Raw genomic sequence first — 23,914 nt, 5'->3', positions numbered from 1 at the left:
ACCCCATACTGGCGGCCCCTCAGCAGTGCAAGCAAATCTCACCTCCTCCCCAGGTGTGCTGAAATGGCACCAGAGAAAAGCTCGGTGCTCCCAGCTCGGAGGGCAGAAAGAGGTGTGCACGGGAGGCCCGGAGCATCCCCGGCGCCCCCTCTGTGCCCGCCGCCCCCCGCAGGGGGCGCTGCCGCGGGCTCCGCGGGCTCCGCGGCTCCGGCACCGCGGGGCCGGGGCGGCTCCGAGCGGGGGAGCGCCCGGCGCATCCCGCCCTCCCGCCTCCTCCTTCTGTCCCCTCCCCTCGGCGGCGGCGGTGGAGCTGCCGGACTCCGTCGCTTTTCTTCACATGGGGCTCGCTCTGCGGGCGGGACGGCGCTCCTGCCCTCCCGCCGACCGCTGAGAGGGACCCGGCGCGGGCGGAGGGGTCTCGCCGCCACCGGCGGGCAGGTAGGGGCGGGCGGCGCTCCCCGAGGGAAGTCGGGCGGCGGCGGGACTGGCGGGACGGGCTGTGGTGCCCGGCCGGCGGTGCCGGGCGCGGAGCGGAGCGGAGGGCACGTGGAGCGGGAGCCTCGTATCCCGCCCTCCTCCCTCCTTCGGCGCCCGCGCTTCGCCAGGGTCTTCCCGCCGCGGCTTCGTCGTGGTCGCGGGACCCCGCCGGTCACTTGTGGACGCATCGCGGGTGGGTTCTCTTCCCGGGTGCCGCGGGGAGCCGCGCAACTTCAGGGAGGAACTCGGGCGGGGACGCCGGTCTTCCCCGTTCGCCCAAAGGGAATGGAGTATAATTAAAGAGCTGTGGGTCTTCCCCTGCCCGTTCCATCCATCTTTTAGATGTCAGGAGAACAGGTCCGTTATTTGTGAAATTATTTTATGTCAGTTTAGGTCTTGTGTCTTTTTTCCTGTACACTACCAAATACAGAGTGCTGATGAAATTATTTTCTGTGGTTGGTAGATTACACATAGGACGGATTCCGTATGCCTTTAAAGTGAGCGTTATGGGTTTGCCGAGTTCATATAATCTGATGTTCTCGTAGCTCAAAATAAACCTTTTCATTAAAAGGGAGAAAACTGGATTCAGTTTTCGCAGCTTTTGATTGATGAGAGCTCCCTCGTGGAAATCAGCAGGGAGTTTTGCCTGATTAAGAGCTGCAAAATTTTCCTGAGGTTTGTTACACAACTGGCTGTAGTTGTGCAGTACGGGCTCAGTTAGGTAACTTTGCATCTGGGTCTTGTTTTCACTGGTCCAGCTGAAGTACTTTCAAGTCAAATTAGGTTCAGTGCTCCGCTTTAAGCCCTCTCCGCTCGACGTGTCCAGGGGAGCGGAAGGATTCTTTTACCTGCTTCAAAGAAGAGTAAACTTGTTGGTTAAACAGAGAAGCAGGTGACACTCATTGGAGATAGCGATTGCAATTTAGAAATGCTCCGTGTGTTTTGCTGGTGGTGCCAGGTCAACTGTTTTCATCCTGGAGGTGTTTTATTTTGCTTGTGTTGCTGTTGTGCCTCAGAAGCTCTAGTCAACAACCAGGGACTCAGCTGTAATAGAAGATGTACAGGCATGCATGTAATCACGGTCTCTCACCAAAGAGCATGCTTTCTGGTGTGGTTATGCAGAAATGTTACAGAAAACAGAGCATTGCTCCTCAAAAAGCTTGGAGGTTGCAATTTCCACACTTGTGAGCTGACTATTCAGTTACTGCTGTTCTGTTTTTTTTCTCTGCTGCTAAAATACCTGACAGTAAGCAGTTTACAGAATCCAGTCAGTTGTTCGTGGAACTTCTGTTGTTGTTGCAGCTGCAAGAGTTCTGTCAAACTGTTTGGGTTCTTTTTTAAGGCATGAAAGTAAATAAAATGGAAACTTCCTTGCATTTTAAGTGGCAGCAACACAGGATCAGACTTGGTGAGGGTGGAACAAACAAAACCCAATGCTTTTCTTTGTACTGTAACTATTTTCAGATAAGAAAACCTCCTTTGGGATGGCATTTCACAAGTTTGTTCTTGGTTCCTTGAAATTTCAGGTGGCGAAAGTCTGATCAATGTAGTTATTCAAGCGAGGAAAAAACATTGTAGTGTAGTCTGTGGAGTTCAAATGCACATTACTGGAAAGCTACAAACAGCCTTAAAGTAATCCTTTGTGAGGCAGGAACTCAAGCATGTACTGAACAGCTTTCTTGAGTTAGGACAATAGGAAGCAACTTGTGTATCACTAAAGTTAACAGTATTCAAGAAAGCTGTTAATAACATTCAAAAGGAGGTTCTTAATATACATGTGAAAAGCGTTATCAGTTTGTGTAGCTCAGCAGCCACTGTGTAGCTGAGCTATCATGCTTAACTGTCCATCTTCTAATCTTTGGGGGGAGATTTTTCTAAAACAGGGTGCTTAAACGTACCCCAATTTGAAACACTGAACTAAGGTGAATTATGGTAAGTAATTCTGCTCAAGAGATTGGACAGTTGCACCTTGGACTGAAAAATTACCTTCTTAGCATCATGCCAAAGCTTGGAGCTCTCCATACACAGAGAAGCTAATGGAGTATACGTGGTGGTGTTACACATTCAGTGCTGGTTTATAGGAGACATTTCTATGGCAGCTATCACTCATATAGCACAATTGCTGATTTGTCTTCATGGGGTGGGTTAGGAAAGTACTGTGGATGTGGACAGACTAAGTGCCTTGCCGAGTTGCTCGAGAAGTTTGAAAGACCAAGATGTTGAAGCCAGGTGGAAAAAGTCAATCAAAAGACTGGCAATCTGATCTGGATTGTCTGCCTTTTTTGCTAGAGATTGTTTGAATTATGTTATAAAATACACCTATTTCTTCTAGGTATTGCATCCAATGTTTGGCTGACAACATTCAAAGTTTAAAAAATGTTTTTCTATTCTATGTTTTGTATGCACATGGTGTTTGGTAGGCATTGGTATTTTATTATGCTGTCATAGCTTCCCTTTTCCTAGGTTTATTATTTTAATGTTTTAAAATAATCTAGTAGACTCCATGCGAAAAAAATGCTGTTAATGGATTGTTAGAGTGGTGGAATTTGAATGCGAGATAGCCAGCGGTCAGCATTATGGTTCCTGATGCAACCATTAGTCAGCAACACTTTGCATAAATAGCCAACCTAAAATTTAATGTTATCCGCTGTATCTTGTTGGAAAAGTGACTTTAAGCAAGCAAGAAGTTCTAACTTGATCATGAAGGATACATGCCTACAAAGAGCTGTACTGAGGTTGCTGTGAATATGGTAAGTTTGGGCTTTAAGCATTTGTGACTCAAATTTTAAGTCCACTTTTGCTCTTAAAAACCGCAACATGCAACTTTAAAGAGCAGTTAAATGTTTTTAGGTTTTTTGCAAGATGCCTGACAGCAAAACCTGCATTAGTAAGGCACGCTGCTCTGAGGAGCTCCGCTTTTGTCTGCCCTTGGAACTGAAACATCCTTTGCTGGTGCAGTTGAATGTGCCACCAATGCTAGTTGATGTCAGAGAGAGGGGTTTATTCAGTGTAAATTCAGTTTTCTGTAGCTGAAGACCCTCGTGTTTTCTCCCACTAATCAGCCATTTGTGGTTTCTGTCTTTAAGAAAACGAAGTTGTGTTGATGTGCTTCTGCTTACCCTTTTGTGCTGCAAGCATTACACAGCTGTGAAGTTGCCATCTAGCTCTGATTCAGGAACATATTGTTCCAAGTGGTGTGCATGTTCTCAAACAGCCTTGATTCTCAAAGACAGGTAAGTGGCATTTGTGGCTTAGAAAAAGCTGCACAGAGATAAGAGGAGCTACATGCATGCTTAAAAACTAGCACATGCCCAAGTGTTTTGGTGAATAAGCTTGAATGCTTTGCTGAATCACAGCTGTGAGTGTGCAGAAACACTATACCCACAGCAGCTGCTGCAGCTGAGTACAGCACTTGGAATGGATTTCAGGGCAGGTGTTCAGAGACCATCCGAACACCAAAAATGAACTAGGAGTGGGATGGTACATACTACAGACAGGAATGGAAACATAACATTGCAAGTGGCTTTACTGGAAATTTTAGCAGGACTTCTCTCTTTCTTTCCAGTACTCAAATACAGAGTGAAACCTGATGCAGTAAATGACCCAATTCCCATTGATTTCCTTTAGAAAATGATTATACAAAGGGTGTGTCCAAGTAAACTGCCTTGGGAGTTCTACCCGTGGCCTGCAGAAACGGTGTGATTTGCCCAATAATGACGTTTTTGTGTCAGTCCCTGGGAACTGATTCGAAAAGCGGGACTAGCGCTAAGTATGTAAGTCCCGACCCCTTCTTCCTTCGATTACTGTACCCGAGACGTCCGAGGGCAGCGGTGTCGCTGCCGGCCGCGGGCGGGGAACGGGGCTGGCGGGTCTCGCCATGCCGAAGCCACGCCCGGGCTGTCCCTGTCCTTGTCCCCGCCGGAGGGAGCCCGAGGATCGGCGGAGCGCGGCGGCGGCGGCTCTCCCCACTCCCCGCGGAGATCCTGCCGGGAGTGCGGGGCGGGGACGCTCATCCCGAGTTGCCCGATCCGTTCCTCCGGTAGGGCACATCCTGCGCGCCCTCCCGTTCGCAGCGAGGGGCTGCTTTACGTCGGTCTTTTTGTGGTGTCCTTCGACAGCAAAGTCCTTTCATCGTGCCTGGTTATGAACAGGAGCTGGTCTGACCAGAAGGACATTCCTTTCCTAACTTACCTCGTTGCTCTCTCCCCCGCCCCATTCTTACCACTAACCTTTCTTGCTTTGCCAACCCAGGCCCTGCAAAGCTGGAAGTAAAACGGCTGTCGGTTTCTTTGGTAGCCCGATTGAAAGGAGTGCAAGAAGCACCTCAGGATGGGGTGGTAAGAGGACCCTTGGCCAGACCAACCTTTTCTAGCTGGAACAGTGGTTCCCGGCTGTAGCCACCCATGTGACTTTGATTCCTCATTTGTTGTCAATAAATTTGTAATTGACACAGGGGGAGTACCTACAGCATTTCATTTACTAATGACTATGGTTCATAGATCAGCAAGGTCTGGAACTGGCTGTTATAGGTAGGGTAGTATGGGGTGAGATTCCCTCTAGTTGAACAGTGGACAAATGGAAAGCAGGTGCGCCCTAAGCAAGAGAAGTTTTCTTGGTGTAAAAGACTATGAGCTGTTGAACTGCTTGGGCATGACAACTGTGCCAGTTAATCCATGCTTTTCTAATCTACTGCCTTCTCTAATTTTCTCCTGTGAATTATTTGCTGCAAAGTGATTGCTAAATGTTATATGGATTGTCAGTAATCAGGTGGCAAGACAGACATTCACTGTACATCTGTAGAGGGCAAGACAAAGTGGCAAAATCCTATCATTAGGCTATGGGGTGCAGCTTGGACATGGACAGTATTTGGAATTAATTTCTAACTCTTTTTTGAGACAGTTTACTTGAGGGAGTTTCTCCTCCTGCATTATGTTGTCTAGAGCCTTCGGGCAAGATTGTTGTCTTTAGTCACTGTGACTCAGAATAATGTGAAGGACTAGGATTGTTAATGTTAGTTGCCATCAATAAGGACTCTGTCAATAATCAGCTGGATACTGTGAAAAATGCAGAACTTGCTTATTGAATTAAAAATATCTTGTAAAATATCTGCAGTAAGATAATATGTGTACTGTAATGTAGAGGCTGTGACTGGCACTTTGAACTCACTGCCAGTGAAATCCTCGGAAATGTGGACAAATTAATAACCCTCAGCTAACAGTGTGCTAAGTAATGTAGACAGCTGTTTCTTATTTGGTTTTATGCTAATTGCTGCTGCTGTTACTGTTGCATTTGCGAGTTGATGGAGTTGCGTGTCATCCATATGATCTCGGTGCAGATGTTGCCCTGATACTTCATGTGTTGATGAAAGCAGATGCTTTTACTTGGCTTTTAATTTATGGTGGAAGTTTTATGGGATCATTAAGATTCATTGAGAAAGACTGAAAATGACTTTGAGATCTTGCCAGATATTTGGCCAGAGAGGCTCATCTTTGCATAGTGATCAAAGAAAGGAGGAAGAAAAAAAAATCTATAAAAATCTATGGAATTAGTTGTATGGAATTAGTGTGTAGACAAAGAAGGAGAGAAGAGTGAGGGAAAGGGAAATAGGAAATTGAAGTAAGCTGCCTGTCAGAGTGTTTTAAGTAGGGTCCAGTCCTCTGTGATGGATTGCAGGCAGTTTGTAACTTCTTGGGGATATTCTTTTTGAACTTCAAGAAAGGCTTTCAGTCTTAAGCTTATGTTGAAGACCTGGACTGAGGCTCAGCTTCACTTTTTTGAAAAAACAGAGGGAGGTTTGCTCTGCCACAGTTTGATTTTTTTTTTTTCCTTCATTATTTTGCAGATGTATAAAATCCAATGTCAGCCCTTTATGTTGGGGCTGACAGTATTTGCTGGAGGTGGCCACATTCAACCAAAGAAAGATCAAGCAGAAACTGTTAAGGCACATATAATTCTCTCTGCATTTAGGAAAAGTCCTTTTTTTCTCTTCATCTGGATTAACTGCTGCCTGACTAACTGTAATTTTAATTTTGCTTCTCTTTGTGACAAAAGCAGTTGTATTAACTTCAATGGGGATTCCAAGTACATATTTCTGTTAGTTTCTTATCTTCCTTAAGAAAGAATTATGCCACAGGACTGCAGAGTAGTCAGAAATGAGGAAGCTGGTGTAGTGTATTTGTAAGTCTCTTTTTCTTCACAAGCTCAGATACTTTCTATCTCTCTGTCAAAGGCTAGGAGATTAAGCAGAATAAATGTTCATTATATGCAGGTTGCAACTGCAGTTTGAAATGTCAGATGCAGCTTATAATTAGAAATAGGAGACTAAAACTTCATCTCTGAACATGGATTTGTAATGAATGGCTGATTGTAAAATAAAGTATATACAAAAAGATGTGAAAATGTTTAAACAAATATTTTTATGAGATTATCCCTTCATATTGAATTAAATATTGTCTTGCTTCTGTAATTAGATGCCAATAATGATATGAAAATGACTGATTACACAAGAAAATATTTTTTATGTGTGTGTGTAATTTTAATAGTCTTGTTTATGGACTATGTTCTACTATGGACCAAAGGAAGAGATATCTGAATAAGCTGAAGCAATGCTTCCCCATCAACTCAAAACAGTATATAAGAACAACTGCAACATTAAATAAAATAAATTGCAAGGAGAATTTAGTTGGAAAAGTAGTCTTTAGGTGATTAGTTCTTAAATGTTTTCTATTGACTGGTAAGGGAGATGGCATTCCAGTTTTTTCACTGAAAGCTAAAACATCTAGTTCATATGAACTTTTGTATGTTATGAATTTTCTGATTTCATCAGGGCATTCATTACAATAGAATTTTAAGAACTATTCTGTGTATTCTGTGTACTTGGTCAGCAGCATAGATTCTCTTAGATGGACATCCTGCTAGCTACTTCCATGGGGAAAAGCTAATGCAGTTAGCTGTAATCCTCTTGGTCACTTTGTTCATCCTTTACTGTACACAAAGAGATTATGAAAGCAAGATATACATAACCAGTTATTTATTGACTGAGATGTGTGGTAGATAACTAGGATTGGTGAGCAATCAGGCAAAGCATTGACATACTACCTCTAGGTAGGACATGTGCTTTACAGAATAGCTGAGATTGGAAGGGACCTCTGGAGGTCATGGAAGGGACCTCTGGAGGTCATTTGGTCCAATCCTCATGTTCAAGCAGGGCCACCTAGAGCCAGTTACCCAGAACTATGTCTAGATGGTTTCTAATTTCTCCAGTGAGGAAAACTGTAACTTCTCAGGGCAACCTGTGCCAGTGCTTGGTTACCCTCACAGTGAAAAAGTGTTTCCTGATCTTCAGAAGGAACCACCAGTGTTTCAGTTTGTGCCCACCTCCTCTGGTCCTGCCACTGGGCACCAGTGGAAACTGCCTGGCTTCATCCTCCATACATCCTCCCTTCAAGTATTTGTATGCATTGGTAAGTTCCTCTCTGATCCTTCTCTTCTCCAGGCTCAGTCCCAGCTCTCTCAACCTTTTCTTCTATGTGAGGAACTTATGCTCCCATCCCTTCATTATCTTTGTGATCCTTTGCTAGTCTCTCTCCAGTATGTCCATGTTGCTCTTTCACTGGGGAACCCAGATCTCCATGTGTAGCCACACCCATCCTGGTACCATTGCTGGCCTGGCAGTCATCTGTGTTGGGAAAGGTTGATTTCTGGTTCTTCTTGGAAGGACTGATTTTCAGTATTGCTGCTTTTGTTTTGTTTTATTTTGTTTGGGTTGTTTTATTTGGTTGGTTTTTGTGGGTTTTTTTCTGGAGTCCTTGAGCTGTTAACAATCTATGTTTTAAGGATTTTATGTCTAGCTGCAAACTACCACTCCTGTCATAGCTCTAGCCTAAGTACTGCCGCACAGCTTTCTTGCAAGCTGGCAGTTTCCTTAGAAGTTCTATTCAAGGTTACGCAGTTCTGCTGTGTCAAAACTAGGCCTTGGATAACTGAACCCCTAGGAGGAGGATTCACACAAAGCTGAGGTGTGAAATCAGTATAACCTATGCTGTGCCGATTCCCTAAGAAGGACACATAGTGAATACTCGCCGCAAGGTTATTTGAACTACTTTCAAAATAGCTGGATGTCTGCAGGAGAAGCCTTGTAACTTAAACCTTCTCTGCGCTGGACTTTTACCTGTTAGTGTGGGTTTTTTACGTGTTTGTGACACTGATATAGTTTAAAATTGGCTCTTTGCCTGATCTTAGAAGGTGACAAGTCACACTGATGTGGATTGCCTATGATCAGGAAAACTTTGGGCGTTTTTTTTGTGCCGGGGAAGGTTTAGATTTCATATCAGGAAAAATTTCTTCACCAAAACGTTTGTCAAGCTCTGGAACCCTGGAAGCCCAGGGAAGTGGTTGAGTGACTGTTCCTGGAGGTATTTAAAAGATTTATAGGTGTGGCACTTAAGGACATGGTTTAGTGGTGTGCCTGACAGTGTTAGATTAACTGTTGGACTTGGTAACTTAAAAGGTCTTTTTCAACCTAAGTATATCTATAACTTTTAAAAACTAGCACAAAAGCTATCAAAAGAAAAAGAGGAAAGAGTGGAAGGTGAACCTCAAGATGTTGACAAGAGTTGTGAAGGAGCAATGGACTGAGGGTGAGAATGGCCTTCTATGTTATAAGCTATTTCATGGTTAGGGAAGGGTTTTACAGTAGGTAAAATTAGAGAGAAGAGAAAATAAGAACAGGTTTTATGATGAGAGAAGAATATACTTTTGGTATTTCCCAAGGGATAGAAGGATCAAAAATTACAAGTGGGTTTTAATAAAAACCAGCTGGTAAAGTTCTGACTCTGTGAAATGCAAAGCAAAACTTACAATGCCAGGATTATTCCTGTCTTGAATGTCAGGAAAGGAAGAGAATATCAGGAAAGAAACTGTTTTGTTGTATTTGTAAATGTACAGACCTGGAACACTTGTTACCTGCAGTGGAAAATCGAGTCAAGCACTGGGAAAGATTTTCTAACTGGAACAGTGGTGCAACTGAAAAAAAATTCTGAAATAATTGAGATTTCAATCATCTGGAGGTTTGAAGACCAGAGAATGTCTACCATGAAGTTTTCAGATACAGTTAATTCAGTTTTGGGGACAAGTGATATTTCAGCCACACTCTTTGTGATTTTATAAAATTATCCAGAGAATAGGCTTTCAGGTATGTTTGATCCTTTCTACACAGGAGACAAAGTTTTCTTAAATTGGTGATATCTATGCAGCACATGAAGGAGGTCAACATATTTCTGACATAAAATCTCATGAGTTAACAAAAGATAACAAACTGTGCAAATAATGTCGTTTGTTTGGGAGTGGTTTTTATTTTGTGGATTTTTGTTGAGCTAAGATTTCTGATAGTGTGCAGCTAGTAATGGTACTATTTTGTAAACTGGCTATTTATTAATGCTCTTTGATCTCTTTGCTGTTGTAATTTTAGATATTTATTTTGGCCAACAAAAGTGGCCCCTGTGCCTTGTTAGTCAAGTACTAGTCTGATGTCTTTGAAAAGTGCCATCCCTCTTGCTGCTAGAGATGTGTAAAGTGTGATGTGAATGACTTCCCACTGTTCCTTATGAATAGGGACAGAGGCTGTGGTATCTTCATCGAAGAGATGCCACTTAAAGCTTCAGACATAGTGGCATAAGCATTCATCAGGTGTTATCGAAGTGACTGGCATATCAGTCATCCTCTAACTACTTCTGCAGTAAAGTGTAAGGAATTGCTTCGTTAAGGATTATTTTATGCACTGGAGTGGTGGTGGTTGTGTGTGGTGTGGGGGGGTTTTGTGTGGTTTGTTTTGGTTGTGAGTTGGTTGCTTTTTGTTAAGTATTCAGCTTGAGAGCATTGCAGCAGTCTTTATAGGATGATTTCTGCTAGTTCCATTTTTCAGTCAACTCAATGGATGACAAGACTGTATGCTGCCTAAAATCCTCAGTTTTATTAGGATATGATACAGAGGAATGATCTTCTTCCCTCTGTGATCTTTACTTCCTGCAGTAGCAAAACAAAAAATTGCAATTGTTCTTGTATCCAGTTGAAATTTCTTATAGGATTGGTTTTTTCCATGTGTTTACCTAATTATGGGTTGAATTTGTCACCTAAGTGAATGGATTTGGTTTATTTGTTTAACAAAAAATCAAGAATATCAGATACCAGTTTTGAATTTCAGTAAAACCTTTTTTGAAGAACGACACTTGAAACCTTTTGGAGTTAGCTGCTCAAAGAGGTGTACTTGGAAGGCAAGAAGTGATTCTCAGTAGGGTTGACTGGGGTAGATTTAAAAATTAGCTATTCTAATCTTCTGTGGAAATGGATTTGCTTTGAACCAAAGTTTAACCAGTTTAACCAAAGTTTTACTGGTGTTCATAAATAGTAGTTTCACAATGGAGATATTTGTTTCCTGCCTTAAGCAAATATTTAATTTCTTCACCTTGGTACTTGTGATGTTAATGTATTGATTTTCTTTCTTATTAAGCTATATGAGTCCTTCTTTTACTGAAATAAATCTGGTCCTGACAGTTTTCTTACATAAGTACTACCTATATAGCATTAAGAAAGTCTAAACGTGGTTTGTACTGAGTAAGTGTAACTTTTATACATGACAATGATGAAGCCAAATATATTCTGTAGGAATTTAGGATCATAATTTGCATAAAGCATAGTTTTGCATGACTTGAATTTTACTACCTTACCTCCTACAATTCCTTTCACTGTGGGCAAATAGTTACTGTAGAATCATTGAGTGAGTACCGAGAGTTAATTTTCTTGTTTGCACTTACATCTTGGTGGTGTTTTGTTGTGGAAGCAGTTATGTTTAACAACCCATTTAGCAGGTGAATAATTCTTTCATGTTGTTGCACCCCTTTCTCAGTTGTCATCTGTTGTCAGATACTAACTTTTTCAGAGAGTGCAGCTTTTTTACCTGTGACCGGAGGCTAAACTGGGGTTGAATGAAGCAAAGAAAGAATGGTGAGGGTTTGATCAATTAGAAATGGTCCATTTATCCTGCAGTTCAAGACAATCAAGGAAGATGAATGCAGCGACTTGCAGTGTAACTTATCTCCTTAAATTCACTGAAGTATGAGCTGCACTCCAGAAAATTTCACCAATTACTGCTGTGTAGGTTTTCAGCAGAATGCACAAGTTCTGCAGAAGTGGCAATGCCCGGTGGTTTCTGAAAGATATGGGAAAACAAAGGGGAGAGTAGCCCTAACATTTTTCATGCATCTGTTGCCAAGAAACTTCAGTTGAACATGATCTGTTATTGATTGTGGTTTGCTTGGCTTAGTGATGATATACATCAGACCACAAATTCAGTTTCTCTAAACTGATTCTGATGTGACCTATCCCTGGCTCTGATAGCAAAGAATTTTTGAAGTTTGGATTTTGTGGTGGGTTTTGGTTTTTTTGAACTGAATATGGATAAGTAAGCAGATGGGAGTCGCCCAGTGGAATTGCATTTGGAAAATAAGGTAGAAGTCCATGTCTCTTGTATTGAAATGGAGGAAAAATTAGTATGCGGCCAAAAACTTATGAATAAGTGAACAATTGTGTTAAATGTTCTTAGTAGCCACGTGCTGAGGAAAACATAGGAGCTGACCTCTGTGGAAAAGGTAATGCATTAGCTGTCAGTGTAAAATGTCTTGTGAGCCTTGTAAAGAGAGAGGTAGTTACATTTGGTTTGCCTTATTTGTAATCCACTGTGGAGAGTGGGTTGCCAGGATTCCTCTGCAGAATGAACTGCGTGTGAGTAACAGAAACTTTGGAGTAGAGTGGCTGAAAGGTGTCAGTAGGGGTGGAGATGGATGGAACTGCTGAGCTCCTTGCAGGAAGTGCTGCCTGAATTGTCTGTTAATACCTACTTGCCTGTACACTTTGGCTTATATAGACGGTGAATTCCTGAAAGGGCCCTTAATTACTTCAGATTTGTATAATAAATAACTCTTATTTTTCTAATTCTAAAATTATTATAGAAAGGCTTGGGTTGGAAGTAACCTTAAAGATCACCTAGTTCCAAGCCCTCCTCCATGGGCAGGAGTACGTTCCAGTAGGTCACAGTGCTCAGGGCCCCCTTCAACCTGGCCTCGAACACTTTCAGCAACAGGGCATCCACAGCCTCTCTGGGCAACCTGTTTCAGTGCCTCCCCACCCTCACAATAAAGAATTTCTTCCTAACATCTAAAAGATCAGAGATTTGGGTTTGTTTAAAATCATTCCCCCATGTCCTATCACTGTCTGCCCATGTCAAAATTGCTCTCCCTCTTCTTTATAAGCTCCATTTAAGTACTGGAAGGCCACAATGAGGTCTCCCTGGAGCCTTCTCTTCTCCAGGCTGAACAACTCCAACTCTCTCGGCCTGCCCTCTGATCCCAGTCTGTGCTTATGTCTGGGATTGCCCTGACCAATTGCAACACCTTGCACTTGATTTGTTGAACTTCATGAGGTTCTCATGGGCCCACTTCTCAAGCTTGTCCAGGTCCCTCTGTATTGCATCCCATCCTTCTGTTGTGTCCACTGCCCCACTCAGCTTCGTGTCATCTACAAACTTTGAGGGTGCACTCGATCTCACTTTTTCATGTCATTGATAAAAACATGAAAGGGCACCAATCTCAAGACAGAGCCCTGAGGAACACCATGTGCCATCAGCCTCCACTTGGCCAGAGAGCCACTGATCACAACTCTCCGGCTGCATCTGTCCATCTAGTTCCTTATCCAACAATTAATCCACACTTAAACCTGTTTTCTCCATTTAGAGATAAGGATGTCATGGGACTGAGTCGAAAGCTTTACAGAAGTCTGGGTAGGTGACAATAATGGGTCTTCCCTTGTTGACTGTTGCCATTACCCCATCATAGAAGGCCACTTGATTGGTCAGACACGATTTGACCTCAGTGAAGCCATTGCTGGCTGTCTTAGATCACCTCTTTGTCTTGTATATGCCTTAACATTGCTACCATGTGGCTCTGCTCCATGATCTTCCCAGGCACAGAGGTGAGGCTCACTGGTAGTTTCTTGGATCTTCCTTTCTTCCCTTTTTTAAAAACAAGAGTGATTTCCCTTTTTCCAGTCACTGGGAACTTCCACCTGACTGCCATGACTTTTCAAATATGTTGGAGAGTGACTTGGCAACAACATCAGCCAGTTTCTTCAGGAGCCTGCGATGCATGTCATCAGGCTCTGTAGACTTGTGGCTATTTGGTTTCATCAAGTGGTCCTGAACCTGTTCTTTGCTTACAGTGGAGGGGACTTTGCTACCCCAAACCCCACCTAAATGTTCAGTGACTTGAGAGATATGGGAAGCCCAAACTGTACTTTAAACCATTGACCTGGATTGAAGCAGAGGTGCTGTCTGGTGTTCATTTGTCAGGAAACATTTGTCTTTGCATTCAGGGTCAGGTGAATAAAGTATTTTATTTCTTTTTATTTGGCCACTAAACTAAATAATCACGAATGCTCGTTTGCTTTGTTCTGATAGAAATCTTCATCTAACTTGTTATTCATTATGAAAGAAAAATGAAAATTTTTTCTTAAATATTTGGGAGGATTAAATGAAATATTCTTTTTCTGAAAACCAAATTTTGTTTTTATCTGAAGTAGCTTTCATGGCAGCAGAGCACATAGGTAGCCTTAAAAATCAACAGCAAGGATTGCCAGTATTTAGGTGCACAGGCCAGTGGCTAGAGCACTTTCTGTGGGTAAATTGAAACTTTCCTTTTTCTGTAAAATACTTGTACTCAAAGCTGGGCTAGAGGATAAGAGAACCTTCTGGTTTCCTTGCTCAGCTAGCTGTGGTAGGGGAAGGAGGTGCAGTGTCTTTTTGGCTTCAGCCTGGTTTCGTGTAGAATTGGAGTACATCACTTGTGGGGCTCACCGTCTGTAGGAGAGAGTGAGGCAGCATCAGGTAACTGGATTAATAGCGCTAGTATTGGGAACAAAGTTGTCACTCAATTTCTAGTTGAAAGCACTTAGCAAAGTAGTGGAAATCATGAATAAATTGGTGTGTCAGAAACTGAAACTGTGGGTTGGGGTGGTTTATTTGAATAAACATTTACGGTGGCTCTCCCCCCATCCTATTCAACTTGATTGGAAACTCCAAACGCTGTTGCTATTGCACAGGGTATTACCAGTTGTTAGAGGAAGTGGTGACTCTCAGCTTTCTTTGCTCTTGTTCCTGTAGGGAGGATCTGAGATGTTCTGGGGAAAGGGTGCTCAGATGTGAGGGATGGTTGGGCAGCAATACCAGATGACAGATCTGCTTTCACTCCCTGTCGCAGTGTCACTTACGTGAGGTGTGTATTTGGGAGCAGGTTTTAGCCCCGTGGGAAGGAAGAGGCACTATGAAAGGTTTAAGCAGGAAGAAAAGGAAGGGAAGACTAAAAAGAAAAACTGCCTTTGAAGTCACACTTTGAACTAGACTATGAATTCTTACAAATGTTGTATAAGTGTTGCTCCTCTGTGCCATGGTGAATGAGTCACAAATATTGCTTCTGTGCTTTTTCAAATCCTGTGTAAAAAGGGGAAATAATGCTACTCCAGCTCTGCTAACTGGAAACTGAGGGGCAGCAGGGTTATGTGATTTGTCTGTAATCATACAAGGGATCTGTGGCAGTGAGGCACCAGAAAAGGGTTGTCTGAACTTCCAGTCCAGCACACAATTACATGCATTGCTCCTAAAAAAGTATTTGTGCAATGTTCTGTGCATATTGGAGAAAAAGAGCAGAAAGCTTGATCTCAAAATTCTGATTAATTTCTATTCAAACAAATGAAGTGACAGGCAGAAATAGTTGCTTGTGATATATCAGTAGTACAGGTATGCTTTTAGCCCATGTAGAAACCCTTCTGGAAAAATTACTATTTTTGAAGAGATTTAGAGCTATTTCTCTTCCATGAGCTTTTTACTTCTTCAACTGAGCTAACATCTATTAAACATTCATTCTAAGTAAAATACCCTCAAGAGTCAATTTAGGTAAACTGTAGTACCTCTTTCTAGGCTAAAAATTGCTTTGTATAATGCATGTAGAAAAAATCCATTACATTATTTTTCTGTTCCTCTCAATCTTTATTGTATTTTGAGATTAATTTTTTTTATGAGGTAGTAGGGAAGGAGGGAAGAAAGCTCCTTTGTCAGCTGCATAAAGGGACAGCCAGAGCTTTTGTGTGTGCCTTTTTTTAAAATCATGTCTTCCATTTTCTTCTCTTTGAAGTTGTCTATGTTATCATGACTGCAACTTTCACACTCCCATTGTCATAAATGATAGTCTAATAACCTTTAGAACTTTGGTCCTTTGGCATTTTCCAGCCTGGCAGCCGGATGGGTGTGTGGAACAATGGTGAAGACAGTGACTTAAATCATGTTTCAATACACAGTTAGCCTGTCCTTTACTTCAAATACTGTATGGTATTTTTAATACCTTGTGCCGGCAGCAGTGGATGATGTTTTAGACTTAGCATCACCTTTGATTACTGTTTGAGATGACAAGCAGCTGCTTTGGGTGGGAGGTAAGAAAAAAAATGCTGCCAACCAGCAGAGCTTGCTGAGCTGAAAGAGGGTAGAAAAGAGATGAGAAGGTAAGACCTGCCTAGAGATGGGGGCCTTGGTGGGAAACTGGAGGGATTGAGCTCATGTTCTCGTTTGGTTGGTGGGTGGAGAGAATCTATGGTCTCCTAGCCTTACCCTGATACTCTTGTCACTCTCTCTTAGAATTAAGCTTTACCGTGCGTTGGGGTGTTACCACGTGTTCAAGCCCTACCTTGTATCACTACAGGCTGAAGAGGTTAAAGTGTGTAAAAGTGCTCAGGGTGGTCTAAATAATGTTAGCAAGTCTGGTTAGATTGATACCTCTTATGACCATGGTCGTCTTGCAGAATATACCACCTAAGGAGTCTTTCTGCTGTGCCTTTTGCAATCGGACATGTCTATCTCTTATTGGCCTTGTTAGCCACCAGCGCGCTTGTAACAAATGTAGATAGAGCCTTTCCCAAATCTTCGTTCACGAAGCCTAGCCATCATGATGATGACCGTGGTAGAGGAGTTCTTAAATTTGGTGTCCCAGCAAATTCTTTTCAGCATAGACAAAAGCATTATGTTGATTCCTCCACCTCATATAGCTTTGATTATTTTAAAAATCTCTGCTTAATAAAAACCTCCCCCATCAAGTAATGCAGCATTAGCCAGTGCAGCTGAACAAGTTTAAAGCTATTTTCAAGCATGCAGATCTATGTAAGAAAGATTTATCCCTGTGAACATCCGACAAACCCAGCCAAACCATTTTGGGACCATGGCTTGAGAAGATGCTAATTTCTAGTGGCTTTTTTTTTATTCTTTTTTTTTTCCTCTACTCAGTATACTATACTGTGGTTGCAGGATTCTGGCAGTCAAACTGCAGCTCACAGTTCAAAATGCAGATTTTATTTTATTTTCTAGCTGTTGTTTTCTCATAGGACACTTTTGCCAACTGTCTTTCTTTATAAAATACTCAAATTGAACTCTAGGAGCCCTATTCAGTGGCACAGTATTTAATGCCACATTGGAGTGTAGCTGTAAAAAGTTTTTCTTTTTTTTTTTCTCCTTCATCTTCCCTTTTATAAAGCACTACAAACACATTGTAAAGTAGCAGCAATTTGGAAGGTATTTTCAAGTAATTTCTTAAAAATCCTAATTGATATGACTTTAAAAAGTTGATTTACAGCAAGAAGTGAGAATGATAGGTCAGCAGAACAGGACTCGGGTAACTCAAATTCAGCTTCTCAACAGAGCTTCAGTAAATCACTCTATCCTTCTTCTGGTAAGGAAAGAGATACGTTCTTCAATTGACATGCTGAAAAGATGGTTCTTTATTTTGGATCTTCTATTTTGGAGGCCACATATGAATTTCCCACTTGACCTCTCAGTAATGTGGTATTTCCCACCCAATATTGTGTCACAGCAATAACTTTAGCCACAGGGAGCAATTATCCAGTCAGTTTTCAGTATGTATTTGTGAAGGGGTGTTAACACAGGCGATGACTCAGAGACCTTATAGTGTTTTGCAGTGTCTTTTGTGTGGTTTATATTCATGGATGTATTTTTTTTCCCTTTTTTTATCCTACACATCCACTCTACTTCTAATCTAGGAGTTTCAGCAAGAATTTTTTCCATCTTCATAGCACCAGACAATACGGTCCCTTCTTCCCCAGAAGGGTGCACAGCCTCTGTGTTGCAGAATCTGTTGGGCTGAGAGTGCTGTCTCAAAAGCTGCAACAAACTTCCCAGGATGACTTTTGCACAGCACTTTGCTTCATTCTACAGAGTAATGTAGAGTTGTAAAATCAGCCTTATAAGTCAAAACCTTGAGAACTGCATTACCTTAATACTTCACTTTGCCATGAAAAATTGCTAAAGCATATTTCCAGACTTAGTAATTCCTTTAAAAATTGGTTTCTTATTATCTACTTACCTAAAAAGCAATTTTACCCTTTTCTGAATATAGATTATTAAATTAGAATGGGTTTAATATTTTCCTCTTCCTGCATCCAAGTTTCTTGAGGCTCAGGAGACCAGACCATGCCTGATGGAACAGGGCAATTCAGTAACTTGATTAAAACGACTGGGCTGCTCAACAAATAGACCCAGCAAAGGTCCTGTGTCGAAGCTTTCATGCGCCAGCCTTTTAATTTCGGGATGACATTCAATAAGGGCAATAAATTAACTAATCAAAAGGACTTGCATGAGTGAGTTAGAGGTGGCTGAACTTGAACTGAGAAAGCATGCACACAGACTGAATAGAAAGTATGATAATCATATACTTGTTCTCCTTTAAAAGGACAGTACATGCTGGGATGTCCACCATATGAGCACTTCAGAGTTACACTGGCACTCTTGTGGAGAGAAATAGGGTCGAAACAAGGACTTTCTGGGAATTTCCTTCTGCTTTTAAAAAATATTCCACTTTTAAATATTCACACCAGTGTTTCCAAATCCCTCACTTTACATTTCCAGCTTCTAATCAGGATGCCCTGATAAAAGGGCTGCAAAGCAATCAGTGCATTGCCAGAGCCAAAAAAAGGTCAGTTCAGGCATGAGCACATCGCGAATCATATTACTGTGTGAATTAGAAGCAATTCCTCCCATTGTTATTCTAGAGGCAATGCAATTCAATAGTATTAGGAATAGTGCATTAGTACATTTACTGTAACAGTCACATAATATTCCATCATCGTTATCAAGATATGTTTTGAATGAGAAGAGATGTGATACCAGCACTTGAGGCATTCAGAGAGTGCCATTCAAATACTGCACAGGGCTCAGAAGGTGGTTTTTGACACACAGGGGGCATTCATATGCCATGCTGACAGGGTCATCAAGGGCAACCTCTGGTCTTTTGCACCCACTTCTTCTGCTGAATGAGGGATATGGCAGTATAGGCCAAAGCAAGAACCAGGGAGGAAGGGAGATAGAAACAATTCTGAGGAAACACAGATATTTTTCAGGCTTGGGAGAGGTGGGGATTTTTTTGTTTGAACAGTCCGACTTTTTTTAAATAAACAGCAAAACCCTCCACTTCCACGAGTTCCTGTGTTTCATTCAGGGATCACTGAATCGCAGGATTTTTACAAGCTACACCTTGCAGCAGCCTCACTGTGAGCCACTAGCTGTAGCCCACTTATCCCTCAGTGGAAAGCTCCAAGGGCAGGCCGGTGTGCCATGCACTGCCTGCTGGCTGATAATCCCTTCTGCAGCCTGTTACACAAATGCAAAAGGAGCTCCTGGCACCAGCAAATTCCCTCCAGTGCACAACGCTGATGAGCCTTCATATAAGCACCAGTGACCTGAAGCAGAGCTCTACCTCATCATTTAAAATTCATCATGCATGTACTCTGTCTTTTAGAATTAGGCCTTTCAGCAACTCTCCCATCTCCTTTTCTGATTCAAGAACAGCATCTGACAGGTCTATGAAACTCACTGAAACTGGCAAACTATAATCTCACGAATTAAAAACAGCCCTTCCTAAAACTGCTTTTTCTTTTTAAACATCTACCATTCATAACATTAATTCAGCTACTAGAGTTTGCATTTAACTTACATCTATTAACATTAAGAAGAATTAAACAATGTACATGAGAGGCTGGGAAAAACATTTTTAGGACTCCATGCTTTTTAAAACTGCCTTTTCTTGCAGGTGACAGATTCAGGTCAGGGTGAGTCTAAAATGGGACACTATTGCCATGTATAACACTATTACCATGTGAACAAATAGTTAGTGCTCACCCCCTACCCATCTCCTCTATCCCAACACACTCTGAAAAAGACCTATTTAAACATGTTTGTTTTCAGGATGCTTTTGAAACTTTTGCTGGCAACATATAAGGAGATTCCTTTGGTGCTTTTATCTTCCCCGTAGCCATGTGTGACACAGATCCATAAACAAAATGCTGACTCTGAGGTAGTCTCACTTGACTTTACTGTAACCAGCAAAGCACAAGGAGTGGAGAACAGAGTAGCAGAAACCCTTCTGAAATAAAGCTTCAGGACAAGATACATAGATATGTATGTTTCTTTATATCCACAAATCTGTTACCACTTTACAAGCTAGCAGTCTTCAGGGGAGAGCTGTTTTCCCATCATCTTATCCAATTTTCAGTAAACAGAGTAACAGAGTAGCAATTAGAAATATAGGCTCTCGGATCTCTTTCTATGGCTGCCAGAGATGAGAAAATGAATCATTGTATAAGTCTTTATCTGGTTTCTTATATCACTGTTTCTACATCATCAAATCTTCCTTAGTCTAACATCTAATCAGTGCAATGTGCTGAGTTTCTTATTTCTCACCTTCATTTTCTCCCAAGAGCTGCAAGAGTGTTTTACCCTGGAAAACCAAGACTAAAATCCTGATATGATTCAACTAGGGGAGTACAGAATAAGAAATGTAAAATACAACACGAATAGACTACCCACCCCCGACAAAGACAGCAACTTGAAGTTCTAATTCAACAACCAGCCCTTACCTTAAGGACAGAAAAGATCACTGTGTGATCTTTTGAAGTGATCAAATAAGAAGTTTGATATTCTGCATCAGAAAGTGAATGTTTCATTTAAGTTTAAAAGTCTATGATTTATCATTGAATGAATGGAAGAACATTTAAAAAGACAGAAATTATGAAAACGTCTTAATAGTGAATTTAATACATCCATAGTAAGTAATTCCAAAGGTTAAATACGTTTCCTATTAAAGCGAACACCTTACAGTAAGACTCTGTCTTATGCTCAGCTGTTCATAATTGGTTTACAACATTAGTTCAATGTTTTCCTTGTTTTGGTATAATAGGAATGCAAGATTGCTTTGTCAAGAAATCTACTAGTCCTTGCTGTAAATTAACTTTTTTTATAACATCTTTCATGTATAGAAGAATGAAAATATGAAAGAATTAGTAATTTTAGAAATTATTTGGAAATACCTTCCAAATTGCTGCTACCTTACAATATGCTTGCAGTGCTTTACAAAGGGGAAGATGAAGAAGGAAAAATAAAAAAAAAAGAAAAACCATTTACAGCTACACTCCAGTGTGGCATTAAGTACATTAAATGCCACTTTTGTCTGGGAAAATAGGGCTCCTAGGGTTCAATTTGAGTATTTTATAAAGAAAGATGGATGGCAAAAGTGTTCTGTGAGAAAACAACCACCAGGAAATAAAATATAATCTGCATTTTGAACTGTGAACTGGGTTTGACTGCCATAATCTTGCAATCACAGTATAGTACACAGAGCGAAGAAAAACAACAAAAAAAAAAAGCCACCAGCAATTAGTGAGAAACTAGGCACTAAACAGTGTGGGGCTGTCCCTAACTCTATATTTGGTGTTGTCTTTAATTAAAGGAATAAAATTAGCAGTGACCTGAAGATAATTAAATTGAAGTTCTACCTAGACCAGCACTGAAGTATGCACCGTTGCACCTTATGCTGTGACCATAAGGGCTGGGTATAGGAGCAAAGTAGCTTAGCTGTAATTATTTATAGAATTTATGGAATTTATTTCTTGCTTAATTTGAAAGAATGTGAACAATTGCAAACAATATGCAACTTGTTTCTAGGGGCTTCTTAGAATTGCTTCATCTTTACCATTTTTTTGAGGGACTATACTGGACTATACATGCTGGAAGGCTTAAAATGGTCTAGAACTTTCAGAAAGGACAAATGAAATTAATTATACCGGGAGATTGTGTTGAGTTGTTGAATACAAAAGTCCCTTTAGAAACCCCTCAGCAAATAAACATAAAACATGGAGGAACTCTACTCCATAGCAGGTTAAGCTATGGAGTCTTCAGTCTTAGCTCTGTGGTCTTGATTGATCAGTCAGTTAAAATAACTTTTTAAGAAGAATTTAACGAACAAAGCATCTATATTAATATTTCTCTTTAAGCCCATCTAAGCCCTGGTTCTTGCTCATTCTGAGGGTGAGCAGCAAATGTCACATCCCTCTCTAGAGTGCCTTAAATAGAGCTGACAGAAGCGATCTTCCAGCTGCCTGTTGTGTGACAAGGACTTTTTAATGATTTTCTCAGTTTTCACTGTGACTCTGAGGTCTGGCAGGAGAGAGCTGGCAGAACAGAAAGAATATTGGTTCCTTAAAGTTAATACCACCCTCCTTTCCTGAAGATGCTTTTATTTGGAGAATATTTGGGTTTTACTTGTTTTCCAGGAGCCTTTCTTGAATGCAAATGGCAGGATAAACATTCTGGCAATCCTAGTTTAATTATTTAACCTAGAACAATAATTAGGCCTTGTGTGCTTTAAAAACTCATATTGTGCGGACGCATGTGGCTGAATAATTGATCTGGAAAGTAAACAGGAAACCTCAGCAAATGGTTTCAAACAGTGCAAAGACAGAAATATCTTCTGTACAGACTTAGTGTAGGATCATTGTCATTTCATGACAGTAAAAACAGGTAAGTGCATGGCTGTACTCCAAAACTGTGTATAAACACACACCTTTTCTTTCCAGTGCTTTTTCAGGAATGTTTCTAAGAATGACTAAGGTAAAAGTACTTTTTTCAGTACTGTTTTCTTGATGTGGCTTTGTAGCAAAGGACTGAGTATTCCAGTTACTGTTATTAGTAGGTCCAATGCATTAAGTATTTTCCAGGTCAGTATTAACTTAAATGTGTGGTGGTTATGGGTGACAGCCTATGCTTTATATATGCTTGTGTAATTCCCTTATTACCGTAGGCCAGTTGTTATCTCCTCCTTGGTGGGTGCCAGACGCTTACAATCATAGGAAATTTAAAAACCAGAAAAAGAATCAATAAATTTGCTGTATTCTATTCTGAATTTTTAATAAAAGCCATTGGGAGTACTGCACAATGCTGTGGAACATATTCTGTAGAACAGCTAGATAAGAAATATTCTTAATGTGAAATGAACTATTGATCATTCTGAAACTTATCCATTTCTTGAATGCTGTTCCTCTGAAGGCTCTGAATTTCATTTTGAAGGACATTTTTGAAGATCATGGCATTTGTTTGGGTTTTGTTTCGTGTTTTTTTTGGAGTTTGGTTTGGTTTGGTTTTAATGCCATTCCTGTTGTTACATGTATGAGAGGATTGAAATTTTTTGTGAAAAGAATTAAGCCACTGGGGATATAAGTCTGGGTAGAGCCCTATAATCAAGAGATGGTGGGAAATGATGAATGATGTTGCCAAATATTTCCTGAACAGAGCAATAGGGATAAAACAGGACAGGATCAGTTTGAAAGGTCCAACTTTCTATGCATGTTTTTAAAGGCAAATTTGAAAAAACAAACTTGACATCAATCACGGACTGTTTCACCTGCAAAATGATTCTGAAATTTTAAAATTAGGCTTTTAGACTTTTTAAATATTCCTTCCTTTGGGTTTGACTAGATGACCTCCAGATGTTAAATGTTAATTTCCAGATGTTAAATTTAATTTCATGAAATTCTGTTTGTGAAGAATATACTGCTTATTTTGATCAGGCGGTTGCTTTTTTCTCCCCCTTAATAATGATTGTGAATGGAAAGGTACAAACTGAAGGAGGACTTGGCTGCTAAAAAGAGTGTCAATACCGTGGGTGTATAATAAGAAGTTAAAATGAGATAACGCTTGCATCATCTATGAACTGTTTTTTGGCACAGATTTGCTAGAAATCAGTGGCAACTGTATCAGCATTTTTTATGTCTCTATGTTTTTTCAGTCTTTTATATAAGCTATAAATCCACTTAAGCCTAGTAAAAACCTCGTCTTATTTCTAGACGGTACAACTGTAGTGCAATCTCCCTAATTTTGTCATTCCTTTTTGTACTGAAAATATAACCTCACTGTTAACATGTTATTAAGGTTTCTGCACTCAAAGGTCAGCTCTCCCTGGAGTCTTCTTTTGTCTGAAAGATGCCATATATTAAAATTTTGTAA

General features: G+C 40.9%; 1 protein-coding gene across 1 annotated transcript in view; it reads left to right on the top strand.

The window, feature by feature from the left end:
- The first annotated feature begins 299 nt into the window (after positions 1 to 299).
- The window catches only part of CPNE4 (copine 4), a 232,144-nt gene continuing 208,529 nt past the window's right edge, over positions 300 to 23,914 (top strand). Inside the window, exon 1 of the mRNA XM_027675534.1 lies at positions 300 to 438. The gene's annotated coding sequence lies outside the window, so the exon portion shown is untranslated. The remainder of the gene's footprint in view (positions 439 to 23,914) is intronic.

The sequence above is a fragment of the Neopelma chrysocephalum genome, unplaced genomic scaffold (genome assembly GCF_003984885.1).
Source record: "Neopelma chrysocephalum unplaced genomic scaffold, ASM398488v2 Primary Assembly neopelma1_26, whole genome shotgun sequence".
NCBI lineage: Eukaryota > Metazoa > Chordata > Aves > Passeriformes > Pipridae > Neopelma > Neopelma chrysocephalum.
The sequence above is the reverse complement of the archived record's forward strand: the minus strand, read 5'-3'. Positions and strand labels throughout refer to the sequence as shown.